This window comes from Notolabrus celidotus, chromosome 5, assembly GCF_009762535.1.
Source record: "Notolabrus celidotus isolate fNotCel1 chromosome 5, fNotCel1.pri, whole genome shotgun sequence".
In the NCBI taxonomy this organism is placed as follows: domain Eukaryota; kingdom Metazoa; phylum Chordata; class Actinopteri; order Labriformes; family Labridae; genus Notolabrus; species Notolabrus celidotus.
Genome location: NC_048276.1, coordinates 37,831,510 through 37,847,142, shown reverse-complemented (window position 1 = coordinate 37,847,142; position 15,633 = coordinate 37,831,510). Strand labels below are relative to the sequence as shown.

The window sequence follows — 15,633 nt, the reverse complement described above, 5'->3', positions numbered from 1 at the left end:
ATTGCATTGCACAAAAAGGGCCTAACAGGGAAGTTTATAGCAGCGAGTAAGATTGCACCTCAGTCAACCGTCTATCCAATAATCAAGAACTTCAAGGAGAGAGGTTCAATTGTTGCCAAACAGGCTCCAGGGCGCCCAAGAAAGTCCAGCAAGCACCAGGACCGTCTCCTGAAGGTGTTACAGCTGTGGGATCGGGCCACCACCAGTGCAGAGCTTGCTCAGGAATGGCAGCATGCAGGTGTGAGTGCATCTGCACGCACAGTGAGGCGAAGACTTTTGGAGGAAGGCCTGGTGTCAAGGAGGGCAGCAAAGAAGCCACTTCTCTCCAGTAAAAACATCAGGGACAGACTGATATTCTGCAGAAGGTACAGGGACTGGACTGCTGAGGACTGGGGTAAAGTCATTTTCTCTGATGAATCCCCTTTCCCATTGTTTGGGGCATCTGGAGGAAGGCTTGTTCGGAGAAGACCAGGTGAGCGCTACCATCAGTCCTGTCTCTTGCCAACAGTGAAGCATCCTGAGACCATTCATGTGTGGGGTTGCTTTTCGGTCAAGGGAGTGGGCTCTCTCACAATCTTGCCTAAAAACACAGCCATGAATAAAGAATGGTACCAGAACGTCCTCCGAGAGCAACTTCTCCCAACCATCCAAGGGCAGTTTGGTGATGAAGAATGCCTTTTCCAGCATGATGGAGCACCTTGCCATAAAGCAAAAGTCATAACAAAATGGCTCGGGGAACAAAACATTAAGATTTTGGGCCCTTGGCCAGGAAACTCCCCAGATCTTAATCCCATTGAGAACTTGTGGTCAATCCTCAAGAGGCGGGTGGACAATCAAAAACCCACAAATTCTGACAAACTCCAAGCATTGATTCTGCAAGAATGGACTGCCATCAGTCAGGATTTGGTCCAGAAGTTGATTGACAGCATGCCAGGGAGAATTGCAGAGGTCTTGAAAAAGAAGGGTCAACACTGCAAATATTGACTTATTGCATGAATTCTGTGTAATTCTCAATAAAAGCTTTTGATACTCATGAAATGATTCTAATTGTATTTCATTATACCATAGAAACATCTGACAAAAACACCTAAAAACCCTGAAGCAGCAGACTTTGTGAAAATGTAATATTTGTGTCATTCTCAAAACTTTTGGCCATGACTGTACACAACACCTGTGAAACAGCAAACCAAAAGTGGAAAAGGGTCCATCACCAGGGAACCGCTGCCGTTCAGGGGCCCTCACTAGAGATGGGATTTATGGCTCTTTGAAGGGAACCAGAACTTGAGGGGCCGTTCCTTTCAAAGAGCCGCTCAAAAGACTGGCCCTTTGGCTCATTGTTATATTTCTTTATTTTTTAGAAGTCAACCAGGGGTAACTCGTTTTTATCAAGGAAACAATCACTGGTAGCAGTTATAAGATAGGATTTGGATCAGAACAATTCAAACTTACACATATTGATTATAATTTCATTGGGCATTGGAAACATTCCATTAGATGGTGCCATATCCCCAGGCTTCCACAGTGAGATCACTATTTTTAATTTTCCCTCTCCTAAAAAACTTTGTGGCACTATAAAAACTACACAGGCCACAGATAACTTCCATGTAAAACAACTTTACTGTAAAATTTTCCACACAAGAACATTTTAACAATACAGAAAAAAATATAAAAATAAGAAATAAGAATAAATATATATGTATATAAAAAATATAAATACAATTCGAATAAAAATGAGGACATTATAAAAACGTGAATGCAAAATTGTAATACCCCACCTGTGTTTCTAGACCTGAACTACTTTACAAACAGGTGCTCAGTTCCTTGACTCGAATCCACATCAAAACAATGTAAACAATAACAAAATGTAGATAATAAGTGTGAACATAATTAAAGACATCCCTGATAGAAAAAAGCAGTTGCATCCTTTTTGGGTTCTACTCAGTCCCTCCAGGAAGTTGCGATTTCGCGATCGCAACTATCAACACAAATTCAACCAATCAGCGTAATTTTTCGCGGCCCTGCAATTTTTTACAATCAGCGCAACTTTCCCGCAAATTTGACCAATTACCTCAATCTCAGCCAATGCACGTCATCGGTTTTGTCATCAATTTGACTTTTCAACAACAAAACACGCACAGAGAACGGGTGAAGAGAGGGGACAGCAGGCAGGACAAGTGACCATGACAACGTTATTATTTATAGATTGAGGGGCTCAGTGTTAGCTTGGTCTCTACCTGCAGCAGGTGTGCTTTATGAACCAGCTCTCCTCACCTCCATGCATCTGTCTCATCTTCATTGAGGATTTTTACCCCGGGTGTGCGTCAGTGACAAAGACACAACCGGGGGACGTCTGTTTACTATTCGAGGTTTGACGTTGTTGCCGTGGTTACCGTAAAAAGCTCTGCATCTACATCTTGATTTAATCCAGTTTGGTGATACATCAGACAGATTCAGTAAGTCTTGATCAACTCCTTGTCATCAAAGATGTAGATTAATTTCAGAGTGCAGTGAACTGACTGTGCATCAGTCGCTGCGAGGTGCATTCAGGGACCGTCGTAAATGTGCAATACAGTCCTTCCATGGCATTTTTCTGTGAATCAAGAGAAACAAAATACAGTCAGTGGCCACATCAAGAATGCTTTCTAAAAACAACTGTAATTTAGCGTATTTACTTGCCCCTGAGATGTAATTAGGGGAAAAAAGCAACAAAAAAATAATCGCAACTTTCACCGCAATTTTTTCAAAAAGCTGTCGCAAATTCAGGCTTTTTGGGCCGCAACAATCACAAAAAAATCCCGAGAAATCCTGGAGGGACTGTCTACTGCCTCTCCTTCTTATCCTTTGGCAAATTTGAATTAAGGAAGACAAGTGATGTAACTTTTGCCGGTTTGAGACGACTTCTTCTCTCCAAGAAGTTAGCTGTGAATATAAAGGCCCGTTAACGAGCATGGAGCGTGCTGTGGACAACTCATACTCGGAGATGGCATTGGTCGTTCACCTGAAGGCAGCGTGACAACTCAGACTCATGGGGCACCCAGGTGACACGTGAAGGCAGTGTGGGCAATTTGCATATAAAAACGGCTCCCAAACGAACGGCTCGCAACTGCGAATCGTTTCTCATTGTTCATTTAAAAGAGCCGTTCAGAAGACCGACTCGTTCGCAAACGTCACATCTCTAGCCCACGGCACCTGTTCAACAAGAGGAGAATTAACACACTTAAACCGTGCAATAATGGCAGCCCACATACCACCATAACCAAAATTTAAAACACACTCACCCCAACCAGAAGAACCCAGAACCAAACAACAAATAATCACAATGGAAACAATACAATTTAAATACAACAAAGCAAAGGTAAGCAAAAGAAAAACTCAGTAGTTCAAGAAAGAAAATAACAAAAGCATGGAAAATAAGCCAAACAAATTAACTCATAATTTGTGTGCACATTCCTTAAAACAGAGGCCAGCAAGCAGCTGAAACAGTGTGCAGATTGAGGCCAGAGCAAAGCCAAAGGGCAGTTACTTTGGCAAACATGGTCCAGTGAAGGCGCCCGTGACGTTTCTCAGCCAACACTTTACTGCTACGAGTACCAAGACAGCCAAGACAGACAAAACAGCCAAGACAGACAAGACAGCCAAGACAGACAAGACAGCCAAAACAGCCAAAACAGCCAAGACAGACAAGACAGCCAAGACAGCAGGGCAGCGCAGAAACAACAGCAGATGAGAGCCGCGTACTGGGAAATAAACAAATAAATCAATCTATGTCTAAACATAAACAAATAAACAACTTAACCAAAACTACAAATAAAAGATTTCCCAACAGAGAGCAGGGTAACCGTATCAGGCGGCAGCAGGAGGAAAACATGCAGCCCAGACTCTGCGAGTGATGGCTGGGAGAGAAAAGTTATTAACTCCCTCACCAGACCATCAACAGCTGAATGTTAACAGACAAACTCAGCTCCTTATCTGCAGGAAACACACTGCAGACACAGACTCCACGAAACAGCTCAGCTCCCAGTCACACCACACTGCTGTAACGGAGCTAAACCGGAATAAACACTGCCCAAAGGTAACCCAATGGATCGAGATGGATAACAGAGCATTGTTAAACCTGACATCCTCTCCTTGCTGCATAGGCACAACATCAGACGCCAACACACGTCTGCCAGCTATAGAGTGTAATTCCCTGTCTTGCCAAACCCAGGAAAGTTTTTCTAATCTAACAAAAGAAAAAGCCAGGAGATTTAAAAAGAAAACTTCATTTTCTCAACTTGTGGCCATCAAACATCAAAACGGACCAAAGGCAATGGTCATGTTATAAAGTGGCACCAATTCCAAGGAAGTGACGGAAACTATGCTTCTCTTCACTTAACAGAATCTGAAATACATGGCAGTCGAGGATGATGGCTTGCACCACTTTGACCTACAGTATAGAACTGAGAGGAAAAGCAAATCCTTCGAGCCGGAGTTGAACCAGCGACCTAAGGATCACTGATATTAACATCCTACAGTCCTCCGCTCTACCAACTGAGCTATCGAAGGGATAGGGGAAGGTAAATTTGCCTGGAATGTTTTCTTATCTCAAAAAAAAAGAAAAGGCCAGCAGAGTTAAAAGAAAACTTCATTTTCCCAACTCATGGCCAACAAACATTAAGAGGAATCAAATGCAATGCTCATGTGATTGTCTAATTTCCTTTGCAAAGTGACAACAATTCAAATAGTGATAGCAACTTTGTTTCTTTTCATCTAACTGGATTTGAAGTGCATTGCATTCGAGGATTATTGCTTGCAGCACTTTGACCTCTTTTGACTCACTGTACAGGACTTAGAGGAAAAACACATCCTTCGAGCCGGAGTTGAACCAGCGACCTAAGGATCACTGATATTAACATCCTACAGTCCTCCGCTCTACCAACTGAGCTATCGAAGGGATAGGGGAAGGGAAATTTGCCTGGAATGTTTTTCGGATCCAACAAAAGAAAAAGCAAGCAGAGTTAAACAGGAAACTTCATTTTCTCAACTCATGGCCAACAACCATTAATAAGTTCCACAGGCAATGTTATCGTCTCATTTCCTTTGCCAAGTGCCAACAATTCCTTCTTTTTTGAAGTTATATTTTTGGGTATTTACACCTTCATTTAATAGAGGAGAGGACAGTGGATAGTGTAAGAAACTGGGAGAGAGGGGGAATGACATGCGGGAAAGGAGCCGTAGGCTGCATTCGAACCCGGGCGACCCCTTACATGGATGAAGAACTTAACCATTAGGCCAAGTCCACGCCCAAAGTGCCAAAAATTCCAAGAAAGTGCTGGGAACTATGTTGCATTTTTGTTAACTGGATTTGCAGTCGAGGATGATGGTTTGGACCACTTTGACCTCTTTCGACTCACAGTATAGGACTGAGAGGAAAAGCACATCCTTCGAGCCGGAGTTGAACCAGCGACCTAAGGATCACTGATATTAACATCCTACAGTCCTCCGCTCTACCAACTGAGCTATCGAAGGGATATGGGAAGGGCATTTGCCTGGAATGTTTTCCTGATCTAAGAACAGAAAAGGCCAGCAGTACGGTGTACATATTCTTGTACACCAGGGGTCTGTTGCATGAAAGTAGGATTAAGATATCCGGGATAAATGACTGAGCCGAGTTCACCCAATCCAAAACAAGAGCGTCCAGGCTCAGTCGGTTGCACAAAGACCAAGCCAGGATGAGCAGACTCGGATTCATCAAGCCAGGGGAAACCAATCCTGGCTAAGTGCGCGTACGCGGCTTCCTTAAATAGACCCCAGATATCGATCGCAGATTCACTGATTCACCATATCAACGCGTGCGGCATACTTTTCACCGTCAGAAGCGGAGATCCTCATGGAAGCATATGAAGAGGTGAAAGATCAAATCAGAAAGAAAGGCAACACAGCATCAATAATTAAACAGCGCCAAAAAGCTTGGGAAACCATTGCAGATCGCCTGAATGCCCCTGGGGCCTGTTGCATGAAACTAGGATAAGGGATTAAGCCAGGATATGTTGCTTATCCTGGCTCAACTTATCCGTGATCCGGTTGCATGAAAGTAGGATAGGAGGAAGCAGGATATTTTATGACATTAGTTACCATAGAGATTTAGTCTTTGGAGCTAGCCTGCTCCAGACCAGGCTAAGTTCCAGGATCTATTTAATCTCATCCCTTATCTCAGTCAGCAGTCACCACAAATGGAAACTAATAGTTATTCTGCTGTCCACTACACATTGTTATCACATTCAACTAGACCCACAGTCATTATTTAAACATTTGCGATCATTGATTTTTAATCATTGTAGATAAATGATGATTTTAGATGTTGCAAATTGCAATTAGATAATTTAGTTTCCCCACACGCGATATATAAAATACACATCCCATATAAATACACAGAGAGTGACATGATCTTCCTTTATTGAATAAGGATATATAAAAGCAGGTAAACCATCAGCTCCTTTCAAAACTGAAGCCACACAGTGACTCTACAAGATAGAAAGCATGGAATCAAAAGCATACAACAAAATAATGCATACACAATCAGTCTGTATATAATGTCTGCACACTGAAATAAATGCAGGCCAAATCCATACACAACAAATGAACAGACAAATTAATACATGCAGTAGCCTCCCTACAAGCTTGTATACACAATATACAGTGCAATTATAAGAGGTCAAATTAGGGCCGAGCCAAACACTAAGGCCCCGCCGAACCTGATCTGTGTGTGTGTGTGATATGATTTGAACTTTGTTTTGTTTTTTTTTTTTTGTTGTATGCATGTTTGCTAGTGAGGTGGATTAAAATAGGGGGGGCAGGAAGGGAGGCGGGAGAGAGGGGGGAGAGCCGCAGCGCACTACTGCACCACAATCTGCCCCCCCCCCCCCCCCCAGTATAAAACCGGTCCACCCAACCCACACCCCCCACCCCATGTCTTTACCTATATCAGTATCTAGTGAGGTGCATTAAAATAAGGGGGTGGAAGGGAGGCGGGAGAGGGGGGGGGAGAGCCTTGGCGCACCAATGCCCCATCATCTGCCCCTCCCCCCTGTATAAAACCCGCCCACCCATCAGCACCCCCAACCCTATTGTCCTTTTTTTTTTTTTTTTTGTCTAACTATTCTAGTGAAGTGCAATTAAAAAGAGGCAGGGCCCGTCTGCGGCAAGCCCACTCCAGGGGGCCCTAGGGCGGTGGCACTCCAGCAGTCCCCAAGCCCCAACCACCAGCCCCCCCACCCCGCGATAGACAAGGCCCACGGCCGCCCGGCAGGGCGTGGCACCAGACCCGAGATCCCCCCCAGTATCCCACAGGGAGGCAGGGAGCCCACAGCCAGGGAGGGGAACCCGGCACCACGTGATGCCCCAATCCAACCCCCGCCGCAGGCCGCACGAGCAGAGTAGGGGCAGCAGGACAGAGGAGGGCCAAAACCAACCGGGGAGACCAGACGGGAAAGGCAGGCCAATGAATGGACCCTTCCCCTGGCTTGATGAATCTGTGTCTGCTCATCCTGGCTTGGTCTTTGTGCAACCGACAGAGCCTGGACGCTCTTGTTTTGGATTGGGTGAACTCGGCTCAGTCATTTATCCCGGATATCTTAATCCTACTTTCATGCAACAGACCCCAGGTCTGTCTGGTCTGGATTAGGAAAAGAGGAGAAATAGAGAAGAAAAATGGTTCATTAAACAATAGCTGCATAATTTAAGTTAATAAATTAATTCTAGTTAATTTTAGAGCTTTGATAGATAATGCTAAATCTATATATCTATCCACTTACAGTCAATCTAGTCCTCTCAACCTGGTTTTGATGATTCATAACACAACATTTTAATATTAAATTAAGGTCAGGGTTACTTAACTATGAATCAATTGTCCAAGTTAAACCATATGCCAAGCTATAGTTTTTATGCCTAGCTTTAATGTCACTTCACGGTAATTAACGTAATGTATAGGTATATTAATTACTCCTGACTGTTAACTAGCTAATGATAATATTACTGTTAACTAGCTAATGATAATATTACTGTTAACTAGCTAATGATAATATTACTGTTAACTAGCTAATGATGATATTACTGTGGGTGTAAAGAACAGATTTACCTCTACGGTTCTCTCTCAGCCAGAGATACACCAGCCGACGGAGGCGTTTCTCCTCTTCTTCCAGCATAAAATTAAAAATGAATAAATAAAAGTAACAGCTCTGGCTCCATAAATTATCTTCTCTTCTTTCTTTCTTTCTTTCTTTCTTTCTTTCTTTCTTTCTTTCTTTCTTTCTTTCTTCCTTTCTCTCTCTCTTTCTCCCTCTTTCGTGGGCCTGGACAGCAGAAACCTTGACGTAAAGGTGAGGGCGTGAACAATTGGTGACGCAACCCGGATATCCTCCGAAGGCCAGACCGTCTCATTTCACAACAGTTAATGCGGCCCTCAAACGTGCCTCCGAAGGACTCACCTCCGCAGACCGCGTAGGCTGCGTCCTCCGAAGGATGCAGCCCCTGAATTGAGACACAGCTTCAGTGTCTTGATGCACTGAACAGATGTCCTAATATGGATAAACTGGGAGGAGAGAATGATGCAGCAGAGTGAGAAGATGCATGCTTCGCTGCTGCAACGGATGGAGAGGGTGGATGCTGAGTCTGAGACCTTCCTTGGGCTAATGAGTCAAATAGTTGCAGTGATTGAAGCCCAGGGAACACCAACGAGATTTATGGTTTTTTGTTTTTTTTTCACATTTTCAATAAAATTAAATAAGAGATCTGTCTGAAGTGTTCTTTTCTAATCAATAGAAAAATGGGTAATAGGTTTGCCGGGCTGTGCAGTTTTGAGAAAGAAAAAATGTCACCCATTCCTTCTGTTTGAGTACATCAACATTACACTATTAATACGATTATTAATATAATATATAATTAATAATATAATATAATAATATATATTAATAATAGATTTGGAAAGATAAAATGAGGAAGATAAATATAATGGATGGATGAATGGAGAATTGTTCAATGGTACAACACCTTGTAAGAGTGTTATATTCGACAACTTAAAAATGTCATTCTTCCCTTCTGTTGGAGTATAACAACATTACGCTTTTAATAAGACAGTTAATTATAGAATTAGACTATACCGGTCGCTGTTTGTGGTTGATCTGATAGATATGAAAAGAAATATAATGAATGAATGGTGAATTGTTCAATGGTTAAAAATAATACTAGGCAGCCCAACATTATTATCACAGTTAAAATCAATGTAGTATAAAGCTTGTACATATGTATAGAAGTTTTTTTTGAACAAATGAAACAAGAGGACTGTGTGTGATTCATTGCATTTTTAATCAAACCAGGAACATTTACAAAACCAGGAACATTGACAAACTTGCTTCAAGGAACGTGATCGTGGATGTGCACAGACAACAGGTGACCTCCGCTTGCCATCATCTATAAATACAGAAATTGAAATACTGATTACTGATTTGTTCAATAGACTCCAGTTTAGTCTATGCTAAACAACAAGCTAAATTGGGCTAGCGGGCTAGCAGAGAGGCTAACAACAGTTTACGTTCAGACTTATAGAGAATAAAAACCATTACCTTTCTTCTTGTATGAAGTCGCCGTCCATGCAGAAAACGCCGAGTAGCACAGAACTGTTGATACAGTTGGGTCAGTTCACTTCAGGCCCGTTCACTTCAGGCCCTCATCTGATTTTGAAAAGCCAGGAGTAACACCAGCAAGCAAGCTATGTTGTCTGCCATCGTTGTTGTTTTGAGGGAAAGTTCGCGCCAGCACTGCTGGGAAAAGCGGTCACGTAAATCTGACGTCATGGCGTGCCTCCGTCACGGGCTCAAGCAAGTGGAAAAAAAGTGCCGTGTTGGTTCGTGAGTTGAACCAGCTCCGAACCAGCGCGAGCACCAGCGCGGAACTAGAACCTGGTTCGCGTTGGTCAAAAAGGGGTAATAGTGGATCCTTCTGGAGAATCTGTCACAGTGCCATCATCTGACTGGCAGCGGATTGTCTCAAAGTCTCAGCGGCTTGCCAAGGAAAAGAAGGGGGCTGATCAGAGGAGGAATACAGAGAAAGATAGGGCTGCAGAAGACATGAAGCGTTATATGATTAACTTGGACCTGTTGAAAGAGCAGAAAAAGCCCCCGACTGAGAAGGAGCAGAGGGCCCAGGCCCGTAAAAAGGAAATGTTGGATCGGGCCAATGCTCTAAAAACTGATCAAGAAGAAGAGGTGAGGGAACTGAAGAGTTTCAGTATTGCCGCAGTGCCTAGCCATGCGTGAAGTCCAGATCCAGGAGAAGAAACGGATCAGCGGAAAATTAGGAGTAAATAAAGCCAGAGCTCGAAGCCAGCCAACGCTAAGTAGCCAACGTTTTGCCTGAAAAAAGACCAACTTTAGCCGCAATCAGTGAGATTAACATCAGTTGGAGTGGATAAATGTTCACAGCTTTTTGTTATAATATGGTTACAGACTGGTGGATTTATACTGAGGCTGAAACTGAGCAAGCTTTGAAGGTACGGCTCCCTGTTGCTGCTTTAGCATTAGGTAACCTCAAACACTGGACTCAGAATCTGCACTTCTCTTAAAGGAGGAGTCCAAAGCCCCCCTGTGGAGACCACACATGGTACAGGCTGTTTTATTCTCATTATGAAAGGGCTACTTTGGTGATTTGTAGTTGACTTTGCTGGTGTAACAATTGTCACGGCAACACAACCCTGACACGAGCTCGGTCTAGGGCATCCAAGCGTTGGCTGCCCGTGCCATACTAAAGAAGGAATCAGGTGGCTGTCGAGCAACAGGCAAAGGGAAAAGGCGGACCTTACCTGTGGCGACTTCTTTCCAGGACACTGTGCATGGCTCCGGGACTAGCTCACGCTGCTTCCTTCTCGTTACCCCTCAGGGTTTCAGATGACAGTTCATTTTTAAGGTGACATATATAACACATGACAAAACTCATCGGGAAAAAGGGGAAAACTTCGCAAGAATGTCTTTTCACGGCTTCTGACAACGGCGTCTCTTTTCTTATCCCTCTCCAGCAGGTGTCTGCCTGAGCTAATCAAGACCACAGCGTTACTGTCTGATTGGTCAATTGGTCACGTGAGCAGGAAGGTCCGCCCACCTGTAGCTCGACAGCCATAACCCCCATACTCTGGACAGTGTTGCCGTAACACAATGAGTTAGCTCTCAATGTAGCTCCCTGAGAGGAAAAGTCGATCAGCTGTTGAACAGGGCTGCTGGAGGGGGGACGCTCCTGGCTCAATGACCACTTGAATGCTGCCATAGGGACTCAGACTGCAATGTTTAGCCTGATGACGAACTGCTGCAACTGGCTGAAACGATGGCGAGAGCCTGCAAGGAAAGTGACTCTGGTTATGGTCGGTCTGGATAACGCAGGAAAGACGGCCACAGTGCGTGGAATCCAAGGAGACAACCCCTAAGATGTGGCTCCCACAGTCGGCCTCTCTAAGGTGGACCTGAAGCAGGGCAAGTTTGAGGTGACCATCTTCGACCTTGGTGGCAGGAAGAGGATACGAGACATCTGGAGGAACTACTACTCCAAGTCGCACGGCATGGTGTTCGTGGTGGACTCCTGCGACGTCCAGAGGGTCCAGGAGACGATGGCCAAGGTCCTGCAGCACCCACGCATCACCAGGAAACCTGTGCTTGTGCTCGCCAACAAACAGCACCAGAAGGGAGTGCTGGCCGAAGCAGACATCATCGAGAACCTGTCGCTAGAGAAGCTTGTTAACGAGAACAAGTGTCTGTGTCAGATCGAGCCGTGCTCTGCTGTTCTAGGCTATGGCAAAAAGGTCGACAAGTCCATTAAGAATGGCCTGAAGTGGCTCCTCAACAATATTGCCAAAGTCTATGAGGCCATTACTGAGCATGTGCAGAAGGACACGGCTGAGCAGCGGGCTCTGGAGGAGCAGGACAAGAAGGAGAGGCCGGAGAGGGTGCGGAGGATGCGAGAGGAGAGAACGCGAGGGGGCAGGCAGCTTCAGGAAGAGGAGCCCAACGAAGAACACATGCCCAGCCTGTTTCAGCCAATCAGCAATGTCATCTGTGAGAACAAGGACAAAGAGAAGGAGAGGAAGAGGCAGAAGGAGCTGCAGGACACCCGGACCAACAACCAGCTGATGGGAGGAGAAGGACAGGAGGAGGAGGAGTACCAGGATAAGACCGAAGAGGCAGACGACACAAGACAAACAGCAGAAAACGGCAGCTCAGCTACAACAGGAGAGCAGGACAAGAAGAAGACGAGGAAGCTGCACCTGAAGAGGAAGCACCGGGTGGACCCGCTCAGGACAGAGGATGGGGCAGCAGAGAGCCCCACCCCTCCTCCACATCCTCCTCCAGTGGGATGGGCCACACCCAAAGTTTCTAGGCTGCCCAAACTAGAGCCGCTCGGGGACTCCGGACATTCTGTGAGCAGAGTGTAGACAGCCAAGCTACACAGAGAGGCACAGACAGAGAGACAGATGACTCTTGGTGTCAGGAGCTGACGAGTGCCGAAGACACTACACAGAGCAATGTTGGAAATGCAGTCCTGCTGTTTTGAAAGTGTCAGAATCCAGCAGGAAACTTTCAGCCTGACAGACCTGATTGAACATCAGGTTCTGCTTCACTTCACAAAGCACACTCAGTGCAGAACTGTTGACTGAAACTCTATTTTCTACTCTTAATATCATTGGTACACATTTTGGAGTCCAACTCAAATGCTTTTCATTTGACAAAGAATGTAAATATGTCTGTTATAATCCTGTTTATATATGTTACTGAACAATGGATTTGTACAGCCACTAAAAACCACCATATTCAAGGCAGAGTTGGTAGAGGATGAGATGCTTCTGGACTTCTTGATGGAAGAGGAGTGCTGTAAGACAATTGAGGATAGCAAGCAGAAGGATAAGCTGCAGAAATAAAAACACAGGAGAGTACTGAAGGAAAATTGTGAAATTAGTCTTCAACATGATGAGGACAAGCGTGCTCTCAACGAGGAGAAAAAGCAGAAGAGACAGAAGATCCTTGAGAATGAAGAGAAGTTGAGACTAAAGGATCAGAAGGCCCTGGAGATGAAGAGGGAGGCACAACAACGCCTCCGAGAGGACAATGTGTGCCTCAATGCTATTAAAATGCAGGCCAAGGAGCGAATGATAGAGGAGGAGAAGCTCGCTGGCATTAAGAATAAAGAATACAGAGAGGAAAAAATGAAGCAGGAGGAGGACCGTGAAGAAGAGCGCAGCCGCTCCAAGAAGGAGAGGGAGTTGGCAAAAGATAGAATGTTTGCTCAGCAGGACAAAGCCAGACAGGACAAAGCAGAGCAAGACAAGATCTATGCTCGGAGACTACAAGAAATAACAGAGCGAAAATGGAGGAGAAAAGCGCTCCAGCAGGCTGTAAAGGAAGCTCACAAGAAAATCCTGCTGAATGAGGCTCACGTAGAGGGAGTTCAATCGAACATCGAGCATGAAAATATTGAGGTGAAAAAAGTAGAAGACAGGAGAGGCAGCAAGAAGATGACATCAACAATATTCAGCTGCCTTGCCTAGATGCAAGAACAAACATTAAGAACAAATCTTCTTCACTTAACTGAGATTTGAAATGCATTGCAGTCGAGGATGATGGCTTGCACCAATTTGACCTACAGTATAGGACTGAGAGGAAAAGCACATCCTTCGAGCCGGAGTTGAACCAGCGACCTAAGGATCACTGATATTAACATCCTACAGTCCTCCGCTCTACCAACTGAGCTATCGAAGGGATAAGAGGGAAATTTGCCAGGAAAGTTTTTCTGATATATATCAAGAAAAAGCCAGCAGATTTGAAAAGAACTGCATTTTCCTTCAACAATCCTTCCTTCCTCAAGGCCAAGCTTGATCAAATTATGCCAAACAAACATTGAGGAGGACTGCATGTGTGACCGGAGGTTGTTCACCTCCTGGCACTGTGCCAGGTTTTGCCACTACGCTGATTGTGGCAGCGCCATGGGCGTCTATATATACATGTGCGAGTGATTGCTCGCCCTCTCCTCCCACTCCCGTCCACTTCCCGGTGTGGCTTGTCGTCTGCGGTGTGTGTGGTTTGGATCGTCAGACCAGGATTGCGATCTGGTGCCGAATAATCACCTGTTCAGGTAACGCGCCTTTCCTTCTGTCTATCCAGTGATTGTGCGCTCTGTGCGTTTTATGACTTTACCTCCACCTGTTGCAGTGTGTCTGAGGCTGACTGGCTGCCGTGGTGGACAGGTTGCTCTACAGGAGCCTATCCTTGTGTTTGGCGTCTCGTGTCCCGAGGTAAGTGGCTCTTGCCTGCCTTGATTCAGGATCAGACAGAGGGGACGTAGTGACTCCTTTGTACGAACTGTTAATACTCCTGCATGTGAGGATATTGATCACGCTGTTGCTCCCTGATCTGCCGGAGACGCAGGTGCGCGTCAGCAGCAGGGGCGTCTCAGCGCTCTGCGGACTCTGCAGCCCGGTCATCAGACGGCTGCGTGCAGGTTTCTTTTATTATTCTTAATATTGCATTGCTTTATGATGGGTTTGGTTGTTTGTTTCTTTATATTGGTTTTGAGTCATTAATTTTCCTTTTCCTTAATTCAGGTATTTTGTGTTAATCTGTTGTTTGTGGTTATTTTGTTGTATTTCTCTTTATTTGCATGAGTGTGGTTATTTTCATTTGGTTATTTTGCATTCCGTTATTTGATTCAGTATTTTGATTTACATGAGTGTTTCTTTTCATTGCTTTGGTTGTTTTCCTTAATTGATTTGTTTGGATTTATTTGAGTTAGTTTAGTTACTTTATAATTGCTTTGCTTTGGTTCGTTTGTATATTATATTGTTTGTTTTAAACAGAACAATGTCTTAAAATAAATAGAGTTTTCAAATTGTAACCTGCCTCTTCCCAGTGGTCTCTCAAACCTGTAGCTTTCAGTTAGCAAGTTAAATTAATGGTTAATATTTTCCAGGGGTGAAATTCCCCCGGGTGGCGTTGCCGATTCACATACAAGCCCGGTGCATCACGTCACACATGCAATGCTGAAGCCATTGTCAACTGTCTGTTGTAAATTCCCAAGGTTTCCAAGAAAGTGAAGGAAACAATGCTGTAAGTGGCCAGAAACGCCCATTAAATTAAGTTAAAATTGAATGTTAAATGTTCCGGGTCGGAAGTGAGTACCCTGGAACTGCTCAGGTATTTAATTGTACGGCGGCATCTCTGCACAATCAGCTGATCGGAGGATCGCAGCTGATCACAGCTGATCAGCAGCAGAGCAGCAGCAGTGATCGGGCAGAGCAGCAGCAGTGATCGGTGCGAGTGGCGTGTGTGCAGTCGGGGAGGCTTCATAGTGGTCCGCGGTCGAGATGGTTCTCCAAGCTTGAATGTTTTGCACCCTTGGTAGGCGAAGCGAGGTATGTCTGTTTTTAAATGAAAGTTATTCATTCTATTTTTATACGGGAAACGTTATGGTGTGTGTGATGATTATGAATTGAATTGTCCTTTGTTTGTTTGCTTTTAGTTTCACGGTGCGTACTGGAGAAAAAGAAATAGATTGCACCTAACATTTGAATGCCGCTGCAATCAGAGACTTTCACGGAGGGTAAAAATTACCTAGAGGAGAAAA

General features: G+C 44.6%; 1 long non-coding RNA gene and 1 pseudogene across 1 annotated transcript; one reads left to right on the top strand and one right to left on the bottom strand.

Annotated features, from left to right (window-relative positions):
- Window positions 1-9,323: 9,323 nt before the first annotated feature.
- LOC117813201 lies at window positions 9,324-9,688 on the bottom strand. The gene is made up of 2 exons (XR_004631360.1): window positions 9,600-9,688; window positions 9,324-9,447 (listed from the first exon to the last, which is right to left on the bottom strand). It is a non-coding gene; the product is annotated as an uncharacterized LOC117813201 (long non-coding RNA).
- Window positions 9,689-11,308: 1,620 nt separating this feature from the next.
- LOC117813196 lies at window positions 11,309-12,480 on the top strand (annotated as a pseudogene).
- Window positions 12,481-15,633: the final 3,153 nt, after the last annotated feature.